This window comes from Lutra lutra, chromosome 7 (genome assembly GCF_902655055.1).
Source record: "Lutra lutra chromosome 7, mLutLut1.2, whole genome shotgun sequence".
In the NCBI taxonomy this organism is placed as follows: domain Eukaryota; kingdom Metazoa; phylum Chordata; class Mammalia; order Carnivora; family Mustelidae; genus Lutra; species Lutra lutra.
The window spans coordinates 54431522-54447415 of NC_062284.1; the positions used below are offsets into that span (position 1 = coordinate 54431522).

Here is a 15894-nt window from a genome sequence, read left to right on the forward strand (position 1 = left end):
TTTGTTGACTGCTTACTGTCGTATCATATGTTGATGCCAACCACCCCAATAAGCAGGAACTATACCAACTCCATTTTGCCGATGAGAAAAATGAGGTTTAGAGAAGTTAGGTTCTCACAGTCAGTGAGAGGCCTGTTTACCGGGCTCTTATCAGGCCTATCTGGATGAGAACTCATGCCCTTTCTAAGCTAGTCGACTGTGCTGCCTTATACGTATCCCCCATGTGCACACACATACTCACACACGCACACCCTCCCCCCCCATGTACTTGGTTTATGTATAGGAATCTAACAAAGATGGCAGGACCCACCATAAGCATTCAATTTTAGTTGAATTTCCATTTTTAATTATTCACAACAAAAATGCTGACAGCTCTTTTGGCTTTTTTTAAAAGGTAAAACTATGTCTCTCTTGAGCAGGAATTTTCCTTTGGCATTGCTTGCATCTTGTGTTTTCACTGTGGAGACATCTCCTTATCCAAGTATATAAATACTTGCGTTGTACCTTGTGTAACTCCAACTGCCGAGCTCCATGGAGGATTTAGGGAGCGTGTTAATGTGGAAATGGAGCACAGAGTGCCAAAAGGAGAGCTTGAGGAAATGAAGAGCTTGAACCAGGAATCTTTTTACACTAAGACATAAAATAAACATTTTAAAAATGTTTATTGTGAAAGAGTGCTCAGAAACCCAAGTCTTAGAAGCAGAACAGCCTAGAAAGGGAAGCAAAGTGGGACAGATCTCCTGGTGGCAGGGAGAGCCATTTAGTTTTACTCTGGGCATAAAACTTGCTTAAATAAGGAGAGCGGTTACAAGTGAATATTTCTACCTTGTCAATTATTTTTAAAGGAACATGTGGATTTTTTTTTCTCTCCCGTTGATGTGGTAAAGAGCATGCATTCAACCATGTGGACACTGCATTTAGAATGTGATATATCTGAACCTGTCTGTGGTTATTCTTTTCCCTCTCCTAAAACACCGACGGTTTTAACCTTGTCTAAGACCAGGGGCTTGATTCTTGTTGTAATAAAACCGTGTGAGCCATCCTGTGGCAGTTTTTCCTGTCACTCTCCAATGGCAGAATTAGCGCCCCCGCTGGTCTTCAGTCTGGCTGCAAGGTTCGCCCTGGCCAAGAAGAGCCAGGCTTGTTTACGCCGTGGCTGTCGCTGAGTACAAATCCCCTCTGGTCTCCTGGACCTTTGCCCTCCTGAGGCGTTTTCTGAGCAGAAACCTGATGTACATGTGATCTTTCCTCTTCTCCCACCGTCCTTCCGGGGGCTGCCTCTCTCAGGCATCCCGAATGGGCCACCTCCCTTTGACGTCTGGAAGTGTTTGATGATTCATAACCAAGATAAGAATGAATTGGGAGGCCAGTGGAGAGGCAGGTGTTCCCACAAAGGTTCCCCCCTTTGGTGCACCTTGTCTTCTGCAAGGGGATCTCAGGTGCCATTCCACGTCTCTCAATACTCCACTGACCCTTGTCCCGCTGTCAGGAATTGCAAGAACTTCTGAAGTTGGAGGACCTATCTTAAAATGAGGGAAAACCAAACGTTGCCTCAGTTGTTTTTCTTTTTTGGCTTGGACTATACCAAAAGATGTGAGGCATCACAAGGCAAGAGGGAGAAGTGGGACTCCGCATGCACCCCCCCCCCCACATTGGATGTTTAAACAAAAATACCCTGCTAATCTTTAGAGATGCCAGTGTTTTTAACACATGAAAGGTACCTAGTAAATATTTAAAGAAAATACAGACCGTTGGTTCTCTAATGAATTTCTTTTTCTTCTAAATGCCATCTGGCAAGATGGCCAGAGTCGTGGCGGTCCGTTTCATCTCGCTTCCCATTCAGGTTCCACGTCCTTTTCCATAAGGCCTTGGTGTGAGCCTAGATTGAATGTTTAATTGAAGAGGACATAATTTTCACACATACAGCAAAGATTTGATGAGGCTTTGAGGTTTATTGTAGCCATTAAAATGTCGTGCTGTTGGCAAAACCCCAGAAAATGTCTAAAGCTAAACCAGATGTGATTAGCAAATTTCAAGACGTCTCAGGCCCCCTTTCTCCAGGCAGGCACAGCTCTTGAGAAGAAAACTGGTCTGAACCACACCTTAGCAACAGAGTGTGAATTAAATCAGAGTTTGTTGGTTGTGTAAATGTCACTGATACACGTGGATGTGGCCGGCGAGCATCTTTCATAGAAACAAGAACTTTGCAGGGCACTTTTACGTAGGTATAAACAGAGCAGGTCATTGATGATAATAGTATCAGCTATAGTTCATCCAATGCAACTATTATCTATCAGATGTTTTACATCATCATCTCTTTTAATCTTTGCAATGACCCTCTGAAGCAGATATCAGTCTCTCACAAGAGAAGGATACTGAAGTTCTAGTGCTCACATAATTTGCAAAGTTCCAGGGGGTGACCTAACCACATTTTGATGCTAAGTAGGACTCTAAGGTATGCACTTGGGATGCATCCTGCCTGTGACCCAGAGCTCCCCATACCTCCATACCTCCAAAACAAAAAGTTAGGTGTTCAAGGCAGAAAGGCAAGGCATAAATCCTCATGAAGGTACCAAGGACAGAAAGAGAGTTCCCGAGTGCACACATATGCACACGTGTGTGCTCACACACGTGCGTGCGTGCCCCCCACACACACACCCTTAGAGCCACACATGTAGACCCTCAGCTCAAAGGGAGATAAGAGAAGAATTTACTTCAGGCTGGGGATGGGGAAGGGAAGACATAAGGGAGAGATGGGTCATAAATGTGAACAGTCACATAGACACACGAAAGTGAGCAAAGTTGTTGTGTCGGGTTAAGATGGTATCAGATGGTGGGTTTTGGTGTCAGATGATGTACTTTTTACCGGTTTGGTGGAAGTGAGGTCTTGTCAGATAATAAAACCATAAAGAGGGTTAAATGGAACAATTACAATGCCTGTGTCATAGGAGGTAATGAGTGCACGGTCTGTTAGTAAAGAAAACTTGAGCAAAGCTGATTAGGGGTATGTACTTTTTCCTGGAAAATGCACACCTTGTTGAATTCAGCCCCAGGTCACTGAGAGGCTGCTGGATGAGTTTGTGGAGAATCTGATTCCCACTCGTGCTCTCTTCTCTATCTTGCGGAGACAGAACCATATTCGTGGTGCTTGGGAACATATTCCATATCTTGTTTACTGTTCTATATCCCTTAGTGAGATAATAATTTTCACTCCCCTGATACCATGATAAGTAATAATTAGGAAAAATACCAAATGACAGGAAGAGTTTTTCTGTTTCTTATTCATTGACCTTGTTTGCTGGCCAGAACCCTCAAGGTATTTTTACCAACCCATATGTGGTAGGCAGAATAATGGCTCCCAAAAATGTCCAGACCCTAATCCCTGAAATCTATTACCTTACACGGCAAAAGGGAACTTTGCCAATATAGAGAAGGGGAGATTATCTTGGACTATCCAAGCGGGTCTAATCTAATCACATGAATCTTTAAAATGAATCTTTAAAAACTGAGAATTTTCCTTGTCCGTGGCCAGCGGGAGATTGTACAGCAGAACAATCAGGGAGCGTGCAATGTTGTGGGCTTTGCAGAAGGAGGAAGCAGGCAGTGGACCAGGGAGTGTGGGGAACCTCTAAAACTGAAAAAGGCAAGGAGCAGATTTTCCCCTGGAGCCCCCAGCAGGGAATGCAGCCCTGTCAACACACCTTGATCTCAGCCCAGCAGACCCACGTTAGACTTCTAACCCACAGAACTACAAGGTAATACCTTCGTGGTGTTCGAAGCCACTTAAGTTTGAGATGATTTGTTAGAGTGGCAATAAGAACAAATGTACTGTGCATTGTATCCTTCCTAGTGGTGTCAGTTACACCAGGGACACACACACACACCCACACACACACACACCATTGCTGAGGTCATAAGATGTACAATTTCTCAAGTAGGGGCGCATCCCAGTACGGCATAAGATGTGAATTGGTGCTTTCTGACAAGGAGCCTATCGCCAAATAAACCTAGAGCTGCTCTCGACCAGAGTCATGTCCCACAGATGCACAGTGCACCTGAGCTTATTTAAAGGCTCTGGAAAGTTCTGAGGTGAAAACAAACAGACAAACAAAACCCAAAATGGTTCAACCCTGTTCAAAGCATGTCTCAACTTAAAAACTAAAACACTGGTTTTCCTTTGGTGTTCTTTCACTGACTACTTAGTAATGTGTTGCAGAACAACCAGTCTGCGAGATAAGTTTAAGAAGGGGTGTTGGAATTAATTTCATATTTTTAATATAAAGAAAACCATTGTTGGTTCAATGATCACTCTGGGCTAACAAGAGGAGGAGCTGCGGTGCACAATTTCAACCTATGCCCTTTGGTATTGCTCTTCGTTATCCTGGCTACCCTGTCCCCCCGAATCTGTTCTCCATGGAAACAATTCAAATGGGCCAGACATCTGATGCTACCAGGCATCCAGTGTCTTGATGCCTGGAAGCCAAAATGAATAACCTTAGTGTCATCCACAGTTACCCTGGCATCCCCAACCCCAAATCCATATTGACTTGATATGATCCTCTGGTAGTAGTGATCCAAAGGGGCACGTGCACCCGAATGTTTATAGCAGCAATGTCTACAATAGCCAAACTATGGAAAGAACCTAGATGTCCATCAACAGACGAATGGATAAAGAAGATGTGGTATATATACACAATGGAATACTATGCAGCCATCAAAAGAAATGAAATCTTGCCATTTGCGACGACGTGGATGGAACTAGAGGGTATCATGCTTAGCGAAATAAGTCAATCGGAGAAAGACAACTATCATATGATCTCCCTGATATGAGGGATAGGAGATGCAACATGGGGGGTTAAGGGGGTAGGAGAAGAGTAAATGAAACAAGATGGAATTGGGAGGGAGACAAACCATAAGTGACTCTTAATCTCACAAAACAAACTGAGGGTTGATGGGGGGAGGGGGGTTGGGAGGGGGGTGGGATTATGGACACTGGGGAGGGTATGTGCTATGGTGAGTGCTGTGAAGTGTGTAAACCTGGTGATTCACAGACCTGTACCCCTGGGGATAAAAATATATTATATGTTTATAAAAAATAAAATTAATAAAAATTAAAAATAAATAAATAAATAAATTACTCAATTAAATCATTTAATTAACTTTAAATTAAATTTTGAAAATTATTTTTATAATCTTTTCAAAGACTATTTAGGAGAGTAACATTTCAGGATGCTTTCTATAATAAACCAATAAATACTGTAAACTAAAAAAAAAAAAAAAAAACTTCATTGTGGCTATAGAAGTAGGAAAGCCGAATTAATTTTTGGTTGCTGGAAAATGAGACAGGAACTCTTCAGATAGCTGTTGGGAAGTCAGCATGTTCCGAAGAGTTGAAGAAAAAAACGAAATCACTCTTATTAGCTAACAGTAGTTACTCAGTAGCCACTGTTATTAAAAATAAGCTATTCCATCAACTAGCTATATACTTATTCTTGCTTTGAAAATGATGCTTTATTAGCCCTGACATCCCATAAATAAATTGGGAACACGTAATTGGTAGTTAGCCCTCGGTGTAAGATATTCAAACTTGTTTGAGATTGTTGGCTGAGATGCAAGTGTGTGTGTACGTGTGTGTATTTTAAGATAGTTCTCATGATGTCCTTTTCTCTAAATATTTAAGAATATGTATTTGAACATGTCCTTTCTTTTGAACCTTTGGAAATATTTGGCAATATAGCAGTTTAGGAAAGGCAAGAGCCTCTGTTGACATTTTGATATCTGTTATCACTCTATAAATGTTTATCCTACAAATATTTATCCTACAATGTTAACTTTTTTTTAAGCTTTCTCTAAATGAGATGCTTTGTGAAATGCATAGCCCAGGCTTCAGTAACAGTTAAAAATCTTCATTCTGAGTTTGAATCGTAGTAGTATCCCCTAACTAACTTTACATTAAAGTACATCTATCACATCTTTAGGCATTTTTAATCCTGATGTCCTTATTCTGATGGAGTGGCCAAATTAGCTCATAGCCATCTCGATGAACCTCTGTTTTGTACAACACTAGGAACTGAACATTCTACCTCAAAATATAAAGTACAGGAGAAAATTAATTCATACAGACATGAAAGTAACAGTTCAAGAAAGAGAGGGGCTTTTTGTTGTAGGCATTTGTTGCTGTTTGTAGATTGCTCTATCTAGTGTCAGTATGTCTCCCAGACATAGAAAGTAGATCAAATTCTTTCATTTAGCTCCAATCCTGTTAAAGGTCGACCCCAAAATTAATACGCATGTATTTAAGAGTCATACTGTCGGGGTGCCTGGGTGGCTCAGTGGGTTAAAGCCTCTGCTTTTGGCTCAGGTCATGATCCCAGGGTCCTGGGATCGAGCCCCGCATCAGGCTCTCTGCTCAGCGAGAAGCCTGCTTCCCTCTCTCTCTGCCTGCCTCTCTGCCTACTTGTGATCTCTGTCAAATAAATAAATAAAATCTTTAAAAAAAAAAAAGAATCATACTGTCAATACCAGTATAATCAGCCAAAAGAGGACTTGGGGAGGGAACCACACACCTCTACACGTAAAAGCAGGCAATGAGAATGTTTTTACCTGGTAGTTTCTCATGGTCCTGGGCAGAGCCTGAGGTAGAGGCAATCATTTAGCGGTTTGGATAAATACATGACATTTTTACAATTAAAATGAGATTTAAAAATGTAAGTTATCGGGGCACCTGGGGGCTCAGTGGGTTAAGCCTCTGCCTTCAGCTCAGGTCATAATCTTAGGGTCCTGGGATCGAGCCCCGCATCAGGCTCTCTGCTTAGCAGGGAGCCTGCTTCCTCCTCTCTCCCTCTGCCTGCCTCTCTGCCTACTTGTGATCTCTGTCAAATAAATAAATAAAATTTTTTTAAAAAGTACGTTATCGTCAACTCTTAGTTATAGGTAGGTAGATTAGTAAGGTTAAGGATTAGCCATAGCTTTTTCTTTTAAAGCCAATATATTCTTTCTAACCATCAGTGAATCAGCTATATTATTTACATGCTGGAAAACCTTTCCTGTTTGAAACTACATGGTAAGCAATAGACTACCTATTGTTTCTCCTGCGAGGTGGAAAACAGTCCTCTTCTAACTCACTTACTATAATGAACAAATTAGCTCTTCGGGCAAATACGTTGTTGAGCTAGTATTTGTGTGGTGCTGGAAGGTGAGGTGTGTGAGGCTGGGTTTGAGACTTGGAGCACTGATGGCTTCAGAAAGGGAAGCTGCCTGCAGGAGAGCTGGCGTCCCCAGTAATGGAGTGAGAGATGGCAGGAGGGCTAATCAGCAGAACTGCCCTTTCTCTTGCCCTTGACCAAGGCTTTTTATTTTTCACATTTGGATTTGGAGTGGTGTGGCGTGTCCTTTCCTCTTCTTAATACTGTAGTTAATCAAGATTTGGCTGTGAAAATTAAGGAGAAATGCTAATAACTGGTGTTTACATTTTTGGGGACACTGGAAGGATCCTGTCCCGACGCCACTGTCCAGTTCTCTAGTGCAAGTTTCAGTCACCACCATCCTCTCTGACTTCCATCTTTCTCACAAGCATGTTGGCTTCTCCTCCATCAGGAATCTACATTATCTGTCCACTGCTTGAATGAAAGTAGGGCCTTTGGCACAGTAAGTCAGTTAGTCTTACTGAGCCCAAAACAGAATTTTAGAAAAGTAATTGCCTACTGAGCTTATCTCAGGAACCAAAGAAGATGACTTAAAGAAACTCTGTGAGGATTATTCCTTTGAATTTGCAATAGACACAGTGAGGCAATAGGGGGCTATAATGGCTACGGTTCTGCCCCCAGTGCAGGTGATATGGGGGTATCCTTAGAGTTGCCAGATTGATTAAATAAAATGTGGGAGGCCCAGTTACATCCAAATTTCAGATTAAAAAGTTTTGTTTTTTGTTTTTGTCTTTTTGGTTTTGGGGTTTTTTTTTGCAGGAGTCTGTCTCAAATATTGCACAGGATACACTTAGATTAAAAAAAAAAGATTCCTTGTATATACCAAATTTAATTTGGTGCCCTTTTATCTACTATGTCTAGAGAAAGTTTAAAAGCAATAAGAAAGGCAACTAAAAGTTGGTTCCCTTTTTATTACTGTTACGTACCTGCAATTCTAAACAATCTCAGGGATAAAATTTTCCCTCCAAAGGTGGACAGTGGACCCAGGCACGGTATGTTCCAAGGTACAGGGCATATCCATTTCCACCGTCACTAGTGGCTGTAGTTGCTGTTTTAATGAGCATTTGTGAATACCTAAAAATTTGCTCACATCATTTCTGTTTCTTAAAACTACTTCCAAGTAAGTACCACCTGCATGTTAACCATAAGGAAGTTGAAGCAACTTTGCTGCTAATGATCAGAAGCAGGTTTATCTGATTACAAAGCTCATATTCTTTGCACTAGACCGTGCTTTATCCTTCGACTGTTTGTAGGCTCACCTCTCAGGCATGAACGATATGATCTAGAACAAGAAAGCTTGAAGAGTAAGCCCCACTTATTTTTCTAGTTCATCTTCTAAAGGTATTACATGTACTAATTGGATTGGCTTTAGGCTTTTTTGGTCTCTATGCATAACTACTCCACTAATCTACAGGTTGCAACCTCTGTCCTCCTACCACGTCCCTATGAGTTTCCTTTGGTCTCTCTGACACACTCTCTCTGTCTCAGTCTTTCTCTGAAAATTGCCTAGACCACGTTCTATTCCTTTATGACTCAGAAAGTAAGCACCGTGGTCTGATGTAGGTAGTTAGATAAATAGCAATGGCCACCCAAGACACCCCACATGGGTTTGATGCCTTGGTTATCTCTTCATTTGTAGAAATTACATGTAATGTGGTTCTGGTGTAGATGAGAAATTAATGGAACTTTCCAGGACCTGTCAAGTCACACAGCAGAGCAGACTGTTGCTTCTGTGTCTGGACTAGCCCTGACAGTGCAGAATAAATGATTTGTATGAAGTAGCGCTCTCTCCGCAAGAGTATAAGTGTTCTTTAAGACAGAAGGAGAAAAAATAAGACAAAAACTAGATCTCACCATGAGAATGAATGTTCTTTTTTTGTTTTTGCTTTTTTGTGTGTGTGTGTGTTTGTTTGTTTGGGTTTGTTTTAATTTTTTTTTTTTAAGAGAGGAGAGGGAGAGGGGGACAGTGGAGAGAGGCAGAGAGAGAATCTTAAGCAGGCTCCATGCCCAGTGCAGAACTTGACATGGGACTCCGTCTCACAACCCTGAGGTCATGACCTGAGCCGAAATCAAGAATCAGACACCCAACTGACTGAGCCACCCAGGCACCCATAATTGTTTTCTTTAATTACTCATTGAGTGTGGTCCATAAGCAGGATGGCTGGGGTGAGGGGAGAAAGAAGACTTCCAAAGACTTTTGGAGGACATCTGAGAAAGATGGTCCATTGAAAGCTTGTTTGGATTGAACACTCAGGTAGGATTTCAGTTCCTCCTGAAAACTATTTTAAAGATAGTAAAGAGAATTCTTTGAAAGCATAAAGTCAAGAGCACAGAATGAAAGAGAAAAATAGAACTGCAAAATTTCAGAAGCTTAAGAAATATATGGACAAGTAGTAAATGAATCTACCAAACAACACGGGGGAATTCTAATCCAGGAGTGGAGAAAGGTGAGAAGCGATCTGATTTTTACCACACGATTCATACATAACACAAATTCATATGTAAATTCATATATATACACACATAAACATTCATACATAGTCATATGTTGATACATCAACAAAATCATTCAAGAAAATTTCTCAAAATGATAGACACAGTTTTCTAATTTTAAAAGGACCAAAGAGGGGTACCTGTGTGACTCAAGTCAGTTAAGTGACTGCCTTTGGCTCAGGTTATGATCTTGGGGTCCTGGGATTGATCCCCATATTGGGCTCCCTGCTTAGTAGGGAGTCTCCTTCTCTCTGCCTCTCCTCCCCCTCCTCTCCCCATTCATGCCACTCTCTCTCAAATAAATAAAATCTTTTAAAAAATAAATGAAAGGCCCAAAGAGATTCCAGCACAGTGGAATAAAATAGATCCATACCATTGTTAGAATATTTCAGAATACTCAGGGCGAAAAGAAAAGTTTATATGCTTCTAGAAGGAGATGGGGTAGGGGGACGAGATGTAGGAACAAATTAACCAGAATCAGGAAGCAGAATGGCTTCCGAGTTTTCAATAGCAGCACTAGAAGCTAGAAATGGATTAGAGTTCTAAAGGAAAAGTATTCCCAATCCAGAATTTTACATTCACCAAATTATCAATCAAATATGAAGGCAAATGAAGAGTATTCTTAAACATGTAAGTTATCAAAAAACTTATCTCCCATGCAACCATCTTCAGGATGCTACTAGAGAATGTGCTTTTTCATGAAATGAGAAGACAAAGGTGACGGGAAATTACAGATCCAGTGGAGAAGGGAGGTGAAGAGATACTCCAGCGCAGACAGCCTAGGATGATAGCCAGGCCCAGAGAGCAAACAGTCCAGATTGGATTAGCTCAAAAGAATCATGGAGAAGGGACGCCTGGGTGGCTCAGTTGGTTAAGCAGCTGCCTTCGGCTCAGGTCATGATCCCAGCGTCCTGGGATCGAGTCCCACATCGGGCTCCTTGCTCATCAGGGAAACTGCTTCTCCCTCTGCCTCTGCCTGACATTCTGTCTGCCTGTGCTCGCTCTTGCTCTCTGACAAATAAATAAATAAAATCTTAAAAAAAAAAAAATTCTCCCTTTCCCTCTGTCCATACCCTCTTCCTCCCAACCCTGTAAAAAAAAAAAAAAAGAATCATGGAGAAGATCCCAGAGGGATATGCAGTTCATGTATCTGATGTATCCTGAATGTTCTGACAAGAGTTCCATGACTAGCAACAAGTTTGGAGTTCATTTAGTGACAAGCACATAGAAAACAGGAAATTAGAAAAAAATGTATATTACAAGGGTGAGAGTGAGGGAGTTTGAGGAGAATGTTTAGGAAAGGCACATTAGAATTTATGAATCAGCTGGGACTGGGAGCTGGTTTTTGCAAAATCATACTGGTGTTCATGCAGGAGGCTAGTGTGGTCAAACCATGGTGTGCTCTACTGGGAGGGGGCTCGTGTGTGGTGGGTGGAGAGGAAGGGAAGGGAACTATATCATCTATATTGCAGAAGGACAAAAAAGTGAAGAGTGCTGGTAGGAGCTTGTTAGAGTCGTGCAATTAAGCACTGAGCTAATCAGGACCAATTGGCACAAGTGGCTGTCTCTGGTGAGGAAGAACTGGGTGAAATTTGTGGATGGAAGTAGGGAACTGCTTTTCCTGGAGCACATAGAATACACAGGTTCCTTGAATCGGCACAGGTGTAACTTTATTAAATATGCCACAGCAACACATCAAAGCATTTGTAAGTTCTCGGAGGGCAGATGCTGGCGTGTGGAAAGTAGTCCTAGCTTGGGATTTGGGAGACGCGGTTCGAAGGTTTAGTTCTGTGTCTTACGAACTATGGGAGAAACCATTGCAACTCTGACGGGTCTCGTAAGCTCTGTGAGCCTCAGCCGAAACACTGCAGCTGATCATCCTGGCTTGCCCCACTCTGGGATCCTGGAAGGGTCAGAGGAGCTGATGTCTGAGAAAGTCCTTCAGGAAGTATGGGAGGTTTTCTTTAAACTCATTCAGAAGCCATGCAATTCTCAGTTTGCTCAACGCATCTTGGTGTGCCCAAGAAGATGGGGGGAGGCATCAGCCATTAGGACTGTGTGGCTCATTTATCACCTTTAAGGAAGCTCCAGAAGACATGACTTGAATGATTATTGACCATGCCTAATTTATTAGCTCTTTCCTCCTTCGCGGCCCATTTGTCCAAGGCAGGAGATTTGCTAAACCTGGACTCTGGAAGGGGGCTGGATGCGTTAGCCAGAGTCCCAACCATGTTGCCATGGTGTTAAAAATATTTAGTTTTGCAAGCAAAGTTTTACAAATAATAAAAGAAAAACTTTGATATGATTTATTTTTGTAAAGCGATTTCAACAAAACAGACGCAAGGGACTGGGGTAAGTACTTCAAGAAGGCGGTGGGTGTAAAATGTTGATCAGCGTGGTGACTTCTGATGCAAAGCATTCAATTAAGTGCAGCGTGGTGGGTAAAGGTCACCCATTTCCCAAACGGAATGCCTTCAAAGACAAGTCGGACAGAAAGGGGAGAGGAGACGGAAACTGAAACCTGATTCATTCATTTAATTAATGGAAAAGACGTTTCAAAGTTTGCCTTTGAAGCTGTGGTTGTGACATCTCTAGGTGGGAAGGATGACTTATGTCCCACCAGGGTCCTCCTCTCAGCTCTCCCTCTGCTTCTACCCTTTATTTATAAATCAACACAGTTAATAGAATTTATTTTGTTTCTCTTTTCTCTGACAAGAAACATAAAACACTGAAGTAAAAGCTACTGTCATGGAACAGTCTCGAGTCACAAGCCCTGAGTTCAGATCCTTGCTCCGCAAGCCCTGTGATCCTTGGCTTGTCATGTCATCCCTCCACATCTCTGTGTCCTCGTGTAGAAAGGCAGGTATCACTGTCTGCCTTACTGATAGTTTGAGAGGAGGGGCCAGGGCTATATGAAGGAGATCCCTTCACAGAATATCAGCAAAATGCTAGGTGCCTGGGAGTGGGGGGCTCAGTCAGTTAAGCATCTGCCTTAAGCTTAGGTCTCTGAGTCCTGGGATGGAGCCCCCAGTGGAGTTCCTGGTTGGGCTCCCTGCTCTGCGGGGAATCTGCTTGTCTCTCTTCCTCTGCCCCCTTCCTGCCCCTTCCATCTCCCTCCACCCTTTCCCTCTGCCCTCCTCCAGTTCCCTCCACCCCCATGTTCTCGCTCTCTCTCTCTCACAAATAAATAAATAAAATCTTTAACAAAACAAAACAATCAGCACAATGTATAATATTTTCCCCTGATTCCCTTTATGCCCTCATTTCTGATATCTAGTCCAAGAGCAAATCCTGTTGATTCTTTCTCCAAGACAGGCCTTGCATCCATTCAATGCTCTCCGTATCCATGACAAATTTCTAGTCCAAACCAGCCCCTTCTCTCACGGGGGCCCCTGCTTCCACACTTCCCTCCCTTTACTCCAGTCTCTGCTCATCAGACAAGTCAGGACACTGTGTTTTATGTTCATAGCTCTTAGAATAACATCCAATCTCAAAACCCATCACCGTGCCTTCCATGTTTCTCCATGGTGTGACCACTTCTACCTTTGCTATCTCATCTCATGCCACCCCCACCCAGTCCTGGCCACGAAACCTCAGCCTCACAAGCCTGTGTGTTCCAACCCAATGCACTTGTTTCTGCTTTGGCACCTTTGCAACAGCTAGTCCCTCAGCCCAGAATGTCCTTATTTTAGATATTCCCATGCCTGGGGCCTTCCCTGTTCAGCCAGACTATAGTGAATAGTGATTCTGCATTAGGACTCCCCATTTTGATAGTGGTATTGTTTTATATTTGATTGTAAATGTTTCCCCCACTCACCCTTGGCCCCTGCTCCATGTAGGTAGAGATCTTTTTTTTTTTTTAAGATTTTATTTATATATTTGACAGAGGGATCACAAGTAGGCAGAGAGGCAGGCAGAGAGAGAGAAGGAAGCAGGCTCCCTACTGAGCAGAGAGCCCGATGTGGGGCTCGATCCCAGGACCCTGAAATAATGACCTGAGCTGAAGGCAGAGGTTTTAACCCACTGAGCCACCCAGGCACCCCCCCACGTGGGTAGAGATCTAATGACCTTTTTAGTGTTTATACCTACTGTGTCCATCAGTACCTGCCGCAGAGTTGAGTGGACGAATGAGGGAGAACTCATGGCTGTGGGAGGTAGTGGGTCCCTTCCCCTCTTCTGATTGGAAGATTGTGTTACAGTAAGTAACTAAGGGTAGGGTAAGTGCCATTAGGGAGGGGGTATGTGCTAAATAATTTTTTTAAGATTTTATTTATTTATTTGACAGAGAAAGAGAGTACAAGCAGGGGGAGCAGCAGGGAGAGGAAAGGAAAGGGAGAAGGAGGCTCCCACTGAGCAGAGACCCTGACACGGGGGTCAATCCCAGGATCATTACCTGAGCCAAAGGCAGATGCTTGAACGACTGAGCCACGCAGTGCTCCTGTGCTAGATGATTTTGACAACGAATTTCAACTCTAAATTCTAAGACAATAATTATTATGCTATTTCAGTGCCTTCTACAGTTCTCCTTATTCAGTATGAGTTACTGGTTTCTCCCCTAAACTTTGTTACTTGAACAGCTAAGAATCCTGGAATTCTGGCCATTGACAGGATATAGGATATAAAGTCAACTGTAAAAATTGTTTCAGGTTTGGCTCTCGGGTATTCTCTTTCTAAATGGCTCTCAAGGGTCTGCTCTTGAATTAACCCATGCCTCAAAAATCCTGGCGTTGATACCACCCAGAAGTAATCATTATAGAATAGAACTCTTACCCAATGTGGTTGGTTCATGAAAAAAGTTGGCCCAATTCAAGAATCCTAGAAAATGATACTTGGATCCTTTAATCTTTAATTTAAAACCAGTTAAATATAGCATCATTCCCACACCTTTTTAAGAATGAACTTTTTATTCTTAATTTGGAACCAACTTAGGTTCAGAAAAGTTGCAAGAATAGTATAGAATGCTCATAGAGCCCTTATCCAGTTTCCCGAGCATTAATTATTACGTTAACCACTTTTTGTTGTGATGTATTCATCAAAACTAAGAAACTGGCCCTGATACATTTCAATTAACTAAATTCTAATATCTCTTTGAATTTCACCAGTTTTTTCCACTAATGTCCACTTCCTGTTCCAGGTCCCAAACCCAAGTACCACATGACACTGAGTTGCCATGTCTCCCTCATCTCCACTGTTCTCTCGCAGCTACAGTTAACAGCAATATTTCAGCAGCTTCTACTTACATTTGCAGAAATAATGCTTTCTCACACTCCTATTGTGACAGTGTACCCTCAAACAATTAAATTACACAATTACAGGGGTGCCTGTGAAGAGAGCAATGCAACTCTTGATCTGGAGGTTGTGAGTTTAAACCCCATATTGGGTATAGAGAAAATGGAATCTTAAAAAAAAATTTTATTTTGGGCGCCTGGGTGGCTCAGTGGGTTAAGCCGCTGCCTTCAGCTCAGGTCATGATCTCAGGGTCCTGGGATCGAGGCCCGCATCGGGCTCTCTGCTCAGCAGGGAGCCTGCTTCCCTCTCTCTCTCTCTCTCTGCCTGCCTCTCCGTCTGCTTGTGATCTCTCTCTGTCAAATAAATAAATAAAATCTTAAAAAAAAAATAAATAAATAAATAAATAAATAAATAAATAAAAATTTTATTTCAACTGTATAATTCAATAAAAAGAACAACTTGCATAAATAGATCTGGAAAAAAACACAACTGTTCTTGATCAAGATTCTACTAAATGGTAGGGAGAATTGCTCAGTAAAGCCAGAGAGTGACCTTTCACCTACAAGCTTTCAGCGTGCTCTGGGAATCAGGCAGGAGGAATAGAAAGTAGTACTGGTTTGGCAAGTCCATTAATGAAGTGCCTTTCACATTCCCATCTGAAGGAAAAAGAAAAGTATATTGGTGTAGTTGTAATGGTAATACCCCACCTATGTACGTAGCTTCACCCTTTGAAGCCACTGGGGCAGGCCAACATGGTGGAGAAGATGAGTATCCAAGATAGGAAGCAGAATGGCCAGCATGGAGCCTGGGTCTTTTGATTACCAAGCCAGAGCTGATGCTATGTTAACCATAAACTTGTGTCAGGTCAAAACATTTCTTCACAGAAAGAGATTTGTGGGTGGTTTTGTGAATATCAAAATATTTTTCTGCCCAAGTAAATTGTGTATCTTGGACCCTGTGGAAGATT

General features: G+C 42.2%; 1 protein-coding gene across 4 annotated transcripts in view; it reads left to right on the top strand.

The window, feature by feature from the left end:
* The window catches only part of LOC125104767 (formin-1-like), a 426092-nt gene that overhangs the window by 305930 nt on the left and 104268 nt on the right, over nt 1–15894 (top strand). The window lies entirely within an intron of this gene.